We start from the raw sequence: 12276 nt of genomic DNA on the forward strand, positions 1-12276 counted from the left end.
AAAACCAAAAAAGACACATCTAATAGATGATATACAATTAGACGAAGGAGTCAGAAGCTGCCAGTATAAGTCGATAAGACTGTTATCAAATATTTATTAAATACCAACATAATAGACAGAAGATCAAGATACACTACTAGTACAAAAATATATAGACCATGTAGGGTTAATATGTGAAGGGTACAGGTAACATATTCACGTACCACACCAAAATGTCATACAACTTAAGGTCACAGGTTCAAAACAAGGGGTAAGTATATCATATAGTATTAGAACACTGTTAATCCCACTGGGAATCCATGTAAAGTGACTGTCTCAGTAAGTGTTTAAGACTGGACCTTACCCATGTTAGTCGTGGAGTGGACATGAAAAGCGCCAGCTGGGATTAACAGTGTTCTAATACTATATGATATACTTACCCCTTGTTTTGAACCTGTGACCTTAAGTCGTATGACATTTTGGTGTGGTACGTGAATATGTTACCTGTACCCTTCACATATTAACCCTACATGGTGTATATATTTTTGTACTAGTAGTGTATCTTGATCTTTTGTCTATTATGTTGGTATTTAATAAATATTTGATAACAGTTTTATCGACTTATACTGGCAGCTTCTGACTCCTTCGTCTAATTGTATATGTACTGTTGGGAGTTTTGTCTGTCCTTGAGAGGACGTATATGTGGCTCTGATCTAATTAATTACATCTAATAGATGAGCCAATTCTGGCGCTTTGCTCAGCTCTTCCCACTTGTCCTGTAGCAGTGGCAAGTGGGGTTCATATTTGTGGGGTTGATGTCACCTTTGTATTGCCCGGTGACATCAAGCCCATGGCTTAGTAATGGAGAGGCGTCTATAAGACACCTATCCATTACTATTCATATAGTTATATTGTAAATAAACACACAGCCAGAATATATTCTTTAAATTGAAAGACTGACACAGACTACTTTAATTATTCTAAATTAAACCATACTCACGTCATCGTTCATTCATTGATTGTCTCCTGTAATAAAACCAAAATAAAAAACAACATCCCTCACCTTGCTCTTGCTGACGGCTGAGGGTTGCAGCCCTCAGCTGTCAGTTTTGCTTGGCTGGTTATCAAAAATACAGGGGATCACATGCCACTATTTTTTTTTTTAAATGTTTATTCATAGCGCAGGCGCCAGCTGATGAATACTCCCATCCGCCGCCTGCTCTCACTGTTATTAGCGGCAACAGCCGTTGGCTGTTGGGAGCAGTAGTCCCATCAGCCGATGCCAGTGACCGGAGGTAACATTTTTTTCCTCCAATCACAGGTGTGGGCTCACACTGTCATTTGACACTGTGGGAACCATGGCTGTCTGACCGGTGGTAATAATTTTACCGCCGATCTGAATCAGTGTTTGCCGCACTGTCTTGCACATGACAGCACGACAAACACCCGGTGTTCCGTCAAGTCCGTGTTCGGTGTCTGTGACCGAACAGTCGGTGTTTGGTACGGACACCAAACTGTTCAAGTTCACCCATCTCTAGTAATGTGTCTTTCAGAACCCATGAAAGCACTAGAGGAGAGGGGCGGCACCTCTCTCCACTTCAGTTGGATTACAGAGCATGAGAGGACCTTCAATAGTTATTTACACAACATTATATACAAACTCTTAACTCAACGAGTGAGACCCAACAACCTGAAAAGTGAACAGTTTAGAAACGGGAGGAATATAAGGGTGCTGTTCAGAAAAAAAACATTACCGGTATAAAATTTCATATTTCTCAGTCACCCATGACAGCACCAGAGGAGAATTACAGAGAATACTTACTTCTAGGGAGCGACCACAGCATGTAGAACCCTTCTCCCAATTGTGAGGTCAGAAAAGGTATATAAATCCAGCCTGTAGTGCTTTTAAAAGGTGGAAGGGAAAGACCATATTTCTGCCTTAGAGATTTGTCCAATGGAGCCATCCGACCTCTTTGCCCAGGAAGCTCCCATCACTCTTGTGGAGTGAGCCTTCAGACCTCCTTGAACAGCCCTACCTGCCCTTACATAGGTTATTTTGATGGCTTCTCTGATACATCTTGCTGAAGACCCCTTGTCTTTGCCTGATGAAGAGACATGCGTAGTCTCGAAAGCTTGCAATTTGTTACCATCTTTTCAGTTAGCCATTTAAAGGTATCAACCACTGAGGACTCTCAATTCTAAATATTTTTCTATCTACTGGCTAACACGGTACCAAGATATATATTTCTTTCCTGAAGACCCCTTGGACACTTTAAATCTCTTTCTAGGTCCTGAAAGGGTATAAAGAGGGCTCTACATTTCCTCCAAGGTTCTGTGACTGACAAACATTATAATACAGGAAAGAAATATATCTTGGTACCGTGTTAGCCAGTGGATAGAAAAATACTTAGAATTGAGAGTCCTCAGTGGTTGATACCATCTTTTCAGTTAGCCATTAAAAGGTAACAAATTGCAAGCTTTCGAGACTACATACGTCTCTTCATCAGGCATCAACCACTGAGTACTCTCAATTCTAAATATTATAATAGGCATTTTCTGGCATCTAAAGTATGCAACCTTTCTTCCTTATCATTTTTAGGATTAGAACAAAATTATCGCAACACTATCTCATATGACCTATGGAATTTGGAAACTAGAGGGATAACCTGTGTCTAATTATCCTATCCTCCAGAACCTGGGTAAATGGTGGATCTGTGGTATAGTAAAACAAAAGAAAAAGAGGCTAAGCCTCTGCCAGCTCACTGATACCACAGGTGCGCGAAACTTGTCCTGACCCGACGTGCAGTGGATACAATATATGGAATGAAGTGGTAGTTCCAGCTCCTTAAAATTCAAAGTCTTTATTTTCCAAGTTAAAACTTCATAATCATCAATGAATCCTTGTACATCATGGATGCATAGGCAGCGAAAAAGAAAGGTATAAGCAACGCGTTTCGATCAACTAAGATCTTTATCACAGCTTAATCCTACATCTACCTTCTAGTTCTTATAAGGTGTTCCATATACTCTTACACAGCTGATATGATCACCTGGTATTAATTGCAGAGTCTGCACCTATCAAAATTTCACAGAAAAGGGGCGTGGCTTGCAGGGGACTGGGAGCAGACCTGTGTCTCAGGAGCTCCTGCTAAATCCCTTATTATAAGCGGCTATTTGCTTACTTCTTTGGGAAGAAACTGCTCAAAACTTATGCTAAAGTGTCCAGGACTTGGATACATAATGGATAAATCGGCTTTCAAGAGGGCACAGGCAGCTCAGGGACATGCGGTCCCCAGCCGTGGCTTTGCTGCAAGCCTGCACAAACAGAAGGACAAGACGCTGCACTCATCGGTGCCTTTATGCTCCAGACCAGCCTCATCTACAGGAGGACCCCCGGAGAAGCCCTCATCCACAGCGACTCCCGCAGTGAAGTTCACAAGATCCCCTATGGCGGGTACAAGGACCGGGGGTGCCTCCAGAACCAGGCCCAAAGCCTCGGCCTCGCCTGAGCAGGCGAGTCCGAGCAGAAGGGGAAGCGCTGAAGCTCCGTCCACAACTCCGCCCACCCAGCGCGGCAGCCAAGCCCCCGGAGAATTGTACCCGTACCCTGACGCGGAGAGGGCCCCAGGTGAGCTCCGGTCGCGGGCGGTTTCCGTTCCGGGACACCTGGGGAGCTATGCTCTGCATCAGTGAACCAGAGGGAACTCTGGAGCCGGCCGGGGAGCAGCGGCTCCACATCTGCAGGCGGAGCGAGGAAGCCTGAGTGGAGTCGAGGCCCCGCCTACGGCTCAGTCCAAAGCTCCGCCCATGGCAAGCGACGCTACGGACACTGTGAGAAGGAGCCGCAGCGCGGCCGAAGAGGAAGAAAGAGGTGAGCCGGCGCAGCTAGCGGTGTTGCCGCAGGAGTCCCCGAACTCCCCCGGTTCAGGTCAACGGACCGGCGCAGCCTGGATGAGGGGACTCAGAGCCGCAAATAAACAGGGGCAGACGAGACAGGGGAGGGGGAGGCCGGACGAAACCCCAATCATAGCCCCGCCCACAGCCTGCAGCGATGCTGCTGCTAGGCTTATGATAAGCAAGAATACAAGCCGCACACTGAGATTCGATGCCCCCACATTTGTGCCGCAGCCCAGACCCCAAATGGGGGGAAAATATCAGGCTACAAATACTGCGGTGACACAGATTAAACCAAAGGGTACACCACAAAAAAATCACCGCTCACAACAGGGAGATAACAGTCATGACAATCAGGGGGAGGGAGGCTCCACTTCAGAAATCCCACACCCATCCTTTGGCACAGAGGAAGTGATAGATGCAGAAGGACCCCCCACTGAACTAGCAATGGATAATATGCTAAAAAAAAATTCTGCGACATCGTTAATAAAAAAATGGACGAAAGACTCCTGCTACTGGATAAATACTTATTCTCTTTCAATGCATTAAATACGAGATCATCAGATACAGAGACAGCGTCTGAATCCTATGTCAGGGATGCACTGACTTCCATTGCCGAAAGTCTCGGTTCCTCCTCAACTGGGTCATCCCCAAGGTCTTCCCAATGTAACTACTCTTCACATAACGACGACTCGGACGCTTCCTCTATATATTCCTCAAATAGTAGTATAAAAGACTATTCACTTGAGGATTTGGACCTTCCCTTCTCAGACAATTCACCGACCCCTCCTATTTCCACAGCTTTGCTTAAGAGTTTACAAAAAGACATTGATTCACTAAAATGTAACCTGATGACTCTCGAAGACCATAAACGTAAAAATAATGTTAAAATTTCACAGAAAAATTACAAATCTTTAAAACGTCATAATACATATAAATGACATAATACATAACAACTATTTACAAATAATGGTACATTAATTCATTTCTCCTATTAAGGCCATTTGGATATCTTGTTTCTAGATTATAAATCCAAAATGCCTCTCTGGTTAAGAGGCGTCTTTTTATATCTCCGCCGCGCGGTGATTTTTTTATTTGTGCTATACCTTGGACTTTCATTGCTGATATATTTCCGGCGTGGTGGGTTATAAAGTGTTATGCTACCAAGGAAATATTGCGATTATTACTATTTCCTTTTAGTGTGTCTCTCAAATGTTCGGATATGCGCGTCTTTAATTTTCTTGTGGTGCAACCAACATATGTTAAATTACAGATCTCACAATCTATTTTATAGACCACATTAGTTGTAGCTCGTATGACAATTTATGAATTGCTTTATATTATACATTGATTATTTTTTCTTATCAGTGAAGGTTTTACTTATAAGTGTATGTTCACATGTGCTGCACGATGTGGTTCCTCACTTGTAGAAGCCATTGACTTCCAGCCATGTTCTCGATTTGGTTCTGGTCAGAAATAGTCCCAGGGAGATTAAGTTTCCTATTGTAGGTGCTCTCCTAGCTACCACATTAATGCCCTCCCGAAATATATTGGCTAGTGTAGTGTTCTCATATTGAATTGGCAAGCATTTACTAATAATGTTTTATTTGATTGAATTGTGGGCTATATTGTAAACAGATGAATGGTTTCTTTTTTCAGTGATCTTTAATTTTCCTATCCTGTCTCCTAGGTGCTAACATGCTTTCTCTATCTTTTTTACCCACTATATTTTCTGCTCTTTTTAAAGACCATCTGGGATATTTTCTTGCACCTAATTTAATTTCCAGTTCTTTAAATTTTTTATTCATATCATCTGCTTTGCTACAATTTTTTTTTAGTCTAGTGTACTCCCCACTGGTATCGACTTGATGGTGTCTTTGGGGTGGCTACTTGTAGCATGCAGGACAGTATTCCCACTGATAGGTTTTATATGCGTTTTGCTAATAATGGTATGACCTTCTGTGCCTAGTAACTCCAGATCCAGGAATGAAATATGTTTACTATCACACCTGTGAGTGAATTTAATATTAACCCCTTAATGACCGCCGATACGCCTTTTAACGGCGGCCGCTAAGGGTACTTAAACCACAGCGCCGTTAATTAACGGCGCTGTGGAAAAAGTAAATAGCGCCCCCCAGAGTCGGATTTTCTCCGGGGTCTCGGCTGCTGGGGGTAGCCGAGACCCCAGAGAACATGATTCGGGGGTTTTTTTACCGACCCCGCATTTGCGATCTCCGGTAATTAACCGTTTACCGGCAATCGCAAAAAAAAAACGCGATTTCTTTTTAATTTCTCTGTCCTCCGATGTGATCGCACATCAGAGGACAGAGAAATGGGGTCCCAGGTAGCCCCCCAATACTTACCTGTCTCCCCCGATGCTCCTCGTGGCTCCCGATGGGCGCCACCATCTTCAAAATGGCGGGCGCATGCACAGTGCGCCCGCCGGCCGGCACCGGGAGAATCTTTGGGGTCTCGGCTGCGATCGCCGGTAATTAACTGTTTACCGGAGACCGCAAAAAAAAAAAAAAAAAAAAAAAGCAAAGTGTAATTCTCTGTCCTCTGATGTGATCGCACATCAGAGGACAGAGAAATAGGGGGATTCGGGGACCCTATTATACTTACCGGTGTCCCTGGGTCCTCCTGCTGCTCCACCTGGCCGCCGGCGTCTTGGCAAAAGAAAATGGCGGGCGCACGCGCAGTGCGCCCGCCATCTGTCGCCATCTGCCGGCCGGCAGGAGAAGAGCAGTTGGGGCTAAAATTAGGGTTAGGGCTAGGGTTAGGGTTAAGGCTAGGGTTAGGGCTAGGGTTAGGGTTAGGGCTAGGGTTAGGGCTCGGGCTATATTTAGGGTTAGGGTTGGGGCTAAATTTAGGGTTAGGGTTGGGGCTAAATTTAGGGTTAGGGTTGGGGCTAAATTTAGGGTTAGGCTTCTTTCACACTTACGTCGGTACGGGGCCGTCGCAATGCGTCGGCCCGACATACCGACGCACGTTGTGAAAATTGTGCACAACGTGGGCAGCGGATGTAGTTTTTCAACGCATCCTCTGCCCAATCTATGTCCTGGGGAGGAGGGGGCGGAGTTACAGCCACGCATATGTGACGCCCAGGAGACCGGGGTACCCAGCACCGGACCAATGGGGTCTGTCTCTTGAGGGAGATGTCACGGTTGGCTTGACCCGGTGCTGTGGCCTCAGGCAATGCACAGTGTAAGGGGTATCGTGAGGGAACAGGCACTTACTTGATCAGCAACAGGTTCTCCCAGCGGTGATGATCCTGATCCTGGATAGATAGCTATTGTCCAAATGAAAGTCTGAGGCACTGAAACGTTTAACCAGTTTACTTTAACATAAAAGGATTTACAACCAGTCCTGTCACCGGAGTCTGTATGGGAACTCTGAGTTACTTTGACCCTGCCGGGGTCTTCGCCTCTTATTGTACGCAATTTCTGTGTGGCCCTGCTGCTGTATGTGAACTGGCTGCCGGCCCAATCTGTCCCCTCCGGGTCCTGGTTCGACGGGCAACCCGAGTCCTTTTATCGGCTTACCCCCTCCAGGAGTACCGCTGAACTCTGTGTCTGTTGCTGCGTCCGGCCCTAGTGAAGCTGATATCACCTCACGTTTTTCCGGTTGCTGTATTATATATAATGAATACAGCCACGGATCCGGTATCCGTCTTTGCGACCGGTTCTGGGTAGTGATTAATGCTACCCGGTTCTCACAATGTCCTTTTTCTCCGTCCCTTTTCTCCTCAGGCCGGTGATTTGGGCCTGGAAACCGTCATAGGACTGTTAGAAATTCAGTTGTATGACCTCTCACTTTCAGCTCCTTAGCCCAACTGCCAGTTTTTCTCTCAGACCAGAATGGATCAAGGGGAGTCTCTGGAGCTCCCCCTTCTGGCCGGAGGTAGTAGTGCAGTTTTGCTATCTTAGTACCTGTATTTAGTGTCAGTAACTATTTTTGTGGCAAATACCTCTAGGGGTGCCACATTCCCCCTTAGTTAAGAACAGTACTCCGGGACTGTGGGACGATAACATTTTGAAATAACAATTAATATGTACAGAGTCTTAAAAATGAAAAGTTACAAAAACCACTCAAGGAAACAAAAATAGAGTTCTGTAAAAAGTCACTTCAAATAGCGTCCATTAATACAGTTCTATCCTTGAAGGTACTAGGAAAGGCACTGCACTTTGTGTCCAAGAATTTAGTTCCATTTTTCCAACGGAGTTACCAATATAAAGTCTACAGAAAGTTCAAAAAGAGCAAAAAGCAAAGTTCAAAAAGCAGTCTTTCCGGAGCTTTGATTTAGTGCCTCCGGGCTGATAAAAAGTTCAAGAATATGCAATAAGTTCATACAGACAAGTCTCTGTAGGCACTGGGCTTAAACGTTGCAGACTGATAACAATGACTATACTACATTTTCTGTTTAACTATATACGGCATAAGATATATACAATTCACATTATGAGCTTTATAGTTGGTAATCTGCATACCTGGCCGGTAATTGACCCTGGGTACTACGCTGTGATCTACGTAATAGCGGTGTCTCTTCATGTGGTGTACTACTGTCTACTGCGGATGTAGTATCTGCCCGCTCTGCTAAAGATAATTCCACGACTATGGAGTTGGCAAGTCCACCGTGAATGGGATCACTCTGATCAGGAATCTGTTCTTCCTGGCCTGGAATCTCCTGTAGTACGGGGTCAGCCTCTTCCTGTCTTGGGACTTCTGGTATTGGGTTCGGTGTTGGGTAAAAGGCCACCATGGGAACCACTACTGCACCATGGTATGTTAGTAGGGTTTTGGGAAAGTCTCCTATACAGGTGTGATACATTTCCTCTTCTTTTTCCTTTACTGGTTGGACCTGCATGGGTTGAATAACTTCTGGTTCTGGCTGGACAACTTCTGTCTCTTTCAATGCTTCCGGACATAATTTAAGATTGTCTCTTGACACTAGTACAGATGATAAGCCCCCGTTTTTGCTAATGAGACACATTTTAGGATTATCCATTCTTGTTGGTAAAACTGTGTAGGGTACGGCTTCCCACTGATTGTCTAGTTTATTGGTTCGACGATTTCTCTTGAGCACTTGGTCACCCGGTCTTAATGGGGTCGCTAGAGCATTCTGGTTGAAAGTTCGCTCTTGTCTTTCTCTAGTTTGCTGAAGGCTTCTTTCCACACTCTCTTGCACTTGGCGATACTGCTTTTGCCGTATGATATCCCAATTGGAGTCTTGGACTTCTGCGTCTGGTTTCAGAATTCCCATTTCTAGATCGATTGGTAATTGGCCGGGTCTTGCACGCATAAGGTAAGCTGGGGTGCAATTGGTGGAGCTCACCGGGACATGATTATACAGATCCACCAAGTCAGGCAATTTCTCTGGCCATTGATTCCTTTCTGTCTCAGGTAAAGTCTTTAGTAGGTCTATTACAATATGGTTCATCTTCTCGCATAAGCCGTTTGTTTGTGGATGATAAGCCGTCGTCCGGATCTTTTTGCAACCATACATATTACAGAATTCTCTGAAGATCTCTGATTCAAAGGCTGTACCTTGGTCGGTGAGAACCTGTTCCGGATATCCATGGGGTCTACAAAAGTACGTTTGGAACGCTTTGGCTGCTGTTTTTGCTGTCAGATCTTTTACGGGTACTACTACCAAGAAGCGTGAATAATGGTCCACGATTGTCAAGGCATAGACATAGCCAGACCGGCTTGGTGTCAACTTCACATGGTCCATGGCTACAAGTTCAAGTGGTTGTTTGGTGATTATGGGCTGCAGTGGTGCTCTTTGGTTCTTTTGATCGTTTCTTCTGAGGTTACACGGGCCACAATTTCTGCACCACTGTTCGATTGATTTTCTCATCCCGACCCAATAAAATCTTTCTCTTAGAAGTACTTCTAACTTTTTCCAACCGAAGTGACCAGCACCATTATGGTAAGCTTCGAGGACCATCTTGACATCTTGTTTAGGCACGATAATTTGCCAAACCAATTCATGTGTTTTCGGATTGGTGTACCTTCTACAGAGCTTCCCTTGATACAGGAACATTTTGCCTCTCTCTTTCCAGAGTTGATGCGTCTCTTCTGGGGCATCCCCATCGGGATATGCACTTTGCTCAGTCAGCAGTTCCTTCACCAACTTCACAGCCGGATTGCTGTCTTGGGTGTCAGCCCATCTATGGTGTGCTAACGGATTAAAATTCACCTCTTGTTGTTTCTGATAGGTACTTGACTGATGATGTTTTGCCTTGGGATGATGGAAGGCTGGTAATTCAATTTCTTCAAGCTCCCCCGTTTCCTCTTCTACATCTCTCAAGTGTGGCATCCGGGATAGGGCATCGGCATTTCCATTCTTGCGACCTGCTCGATACTTGATTATGAAGTTGTAATTAGATAACCGGGCTATCCATCGCTGTTCTAACGCACCTAATTTGGCTGTGTCCAGGTGGGTCAACGGATTGTTGTCAGTATAGACAATAAATTCTGCAGCGGCCAGATAGTGTTTGAAATGTTCAGTCACAGCCCAAACTACTGCCAGTAGTTCCAATTTGAAGGAGCTGTAATTTTCTGAATTTCTTTCAGTAGGCCGGAGCTTTCTACTTGCAAAGGCGATTACTTTCTCCAGACCTTCTTGCTTTTGTGACAGCACCGCTCCTAGTCCCACATTACTGGCATCGGTGTAGAGAATGAAAGGTTGATGGTAATCTGGGTATGCCAGAACCTCTTCTCCGGTTAGTGCCTTCTTTAGTTGTTCAAAGGAGTCTTCCCTTTCGTCGTTCCACTGAAAAGGAGGGTTTCGGTTTGAAGGTTTCTTCGTCTGCCCTACCAAGGTGTCTTGCAAGGGTGCTGCCAACTTGGTAAATCCTTTTATAAATCTGCGATAGTAACCCACCAATCCCAGGAATTGTCTCACTCCTTTTGCGCTGGTAGGTCTTGGCCAATCCCTTATGGCGCTTATTTTCTCGGGATCTGGTGCTACTCCATCCGAACTCACGATGTGTCCCAGGTACTGTACCTTTGGCTTGAGAAGGTGACATTTGGATGGCTTGACTTTCATGCCATACCTGGATAAGGCTTCGAACACTTCTGCCAGGTCTATTAAGTGTTGTTCGTAAGTCTTTGAGTAGACGATCACATCATCTAGGTACAGGAGGACGGTCTCGAAGTTCTTGTGTCCGAGGCAGCATTCCATCAGCCGCTGGAAGGTACCGGATGCGTTGCAGAGTCCGAACGGCATGCGATTAAATTCACATAGACCCATTGGTGTGGTGAATGCCGTCTTTTCCTTATCTCTCTCAGCCACAGGGACTTGCCAATACCCGCTTGTTAAGTCTAAGCTGGAAAAATAATTAGCAGATTTCAAAGCAGTCAAGGACTCTTCTATCCTAGGCAAGGGGTAGGCGTCTTTATGGGTGATGTTATTAATCCGCCGGTAGTCTACACACATTCTCATGGTTCCGTCCTTCTTTTTGACAATCACTAGAGGGGCCGCCCAGGGGCTACAGCTGTCTCTTATTACCCCGGCCTGTTTCATCTCCCTCAGCATATCTTTTGCACATTGATAGTGAGCAGGTGGTATGGGTCTATATCTTTCTTTTATTGGGGGATGGTCACCGGTGGGGATTGTGTGTTCTACCCCTTCTATCCGTCCGAAGTCCAATGGGTGTTTACTGAAGACTTGTTCATATTCCGTCACTAGCCTATACACCCCTTGTTTTTGATGGGTAGGTGTTGAATTTATGCCCACGTGTAGCTGTTGGCACCAATCCTCCAATTCTCCATCTGAGCCGTTGACTTCCACCTGACAGGTTGGTTCTAAGGGCTCAATGGTTGTGATGGCATTGTTGTCAACAGTAAATAGCTTTGCCACTGTAGCATACCTTGGCAAAGTGACCTCTTCCTCTCCACAGTTCAAAAGTCGTACCGGCACTCGTCCCCGGTGTACCTCGACTACCCCTCGTGCTGTGAGTATAGTGGGCCTGCTGTCGGTGTACACTGGTTCTATTAAGGCTTGATAATCTCGTCCCTTAGTACCAATGGCTGCTCTACACCATACCAGCATTTCTGTTTTTGGTGGGATTACAATAGACGTTGGATCACTTACCCTCACACTGCCGATTTCTCCACCTGCAACTTCTACCTGTTGCCTTAACATCAATACTTTTATTTCCCTCCGGAGAACTCTCTGCTGGTAGGATTGGGCAGTTTCAGCAATTTGCTGTAAGACAGAAATAACTTCGGAAAAGCAGTTCTCTAACACATTCATTCCTATCAATACAGTGGGTTCATAGTTCCACCGGTCAATATCAACAACAATTATACCCTGTTTCTTCAATTCTACTTTACCAATCTTTATGGTCATCTCCCTGAATCCTAGTTTCGGTACCAACTTACCATTACTGGCCCATA

Source organism: Ranitomeya imitator, chromosome 6 (assembly GCF_032444005.1).
Source record: "Ranitomeya imitator isolate aRanImi1 chromosome 6, aRanImi1.pri, whole genome shotgun sequence".
NCBI classification, from domain to species: Eukaryota; Metazoa; Chordata; class Amphibia; order Anura; family Dendrobatidae; genus Ranitomeya; species Ranitomeya imitator.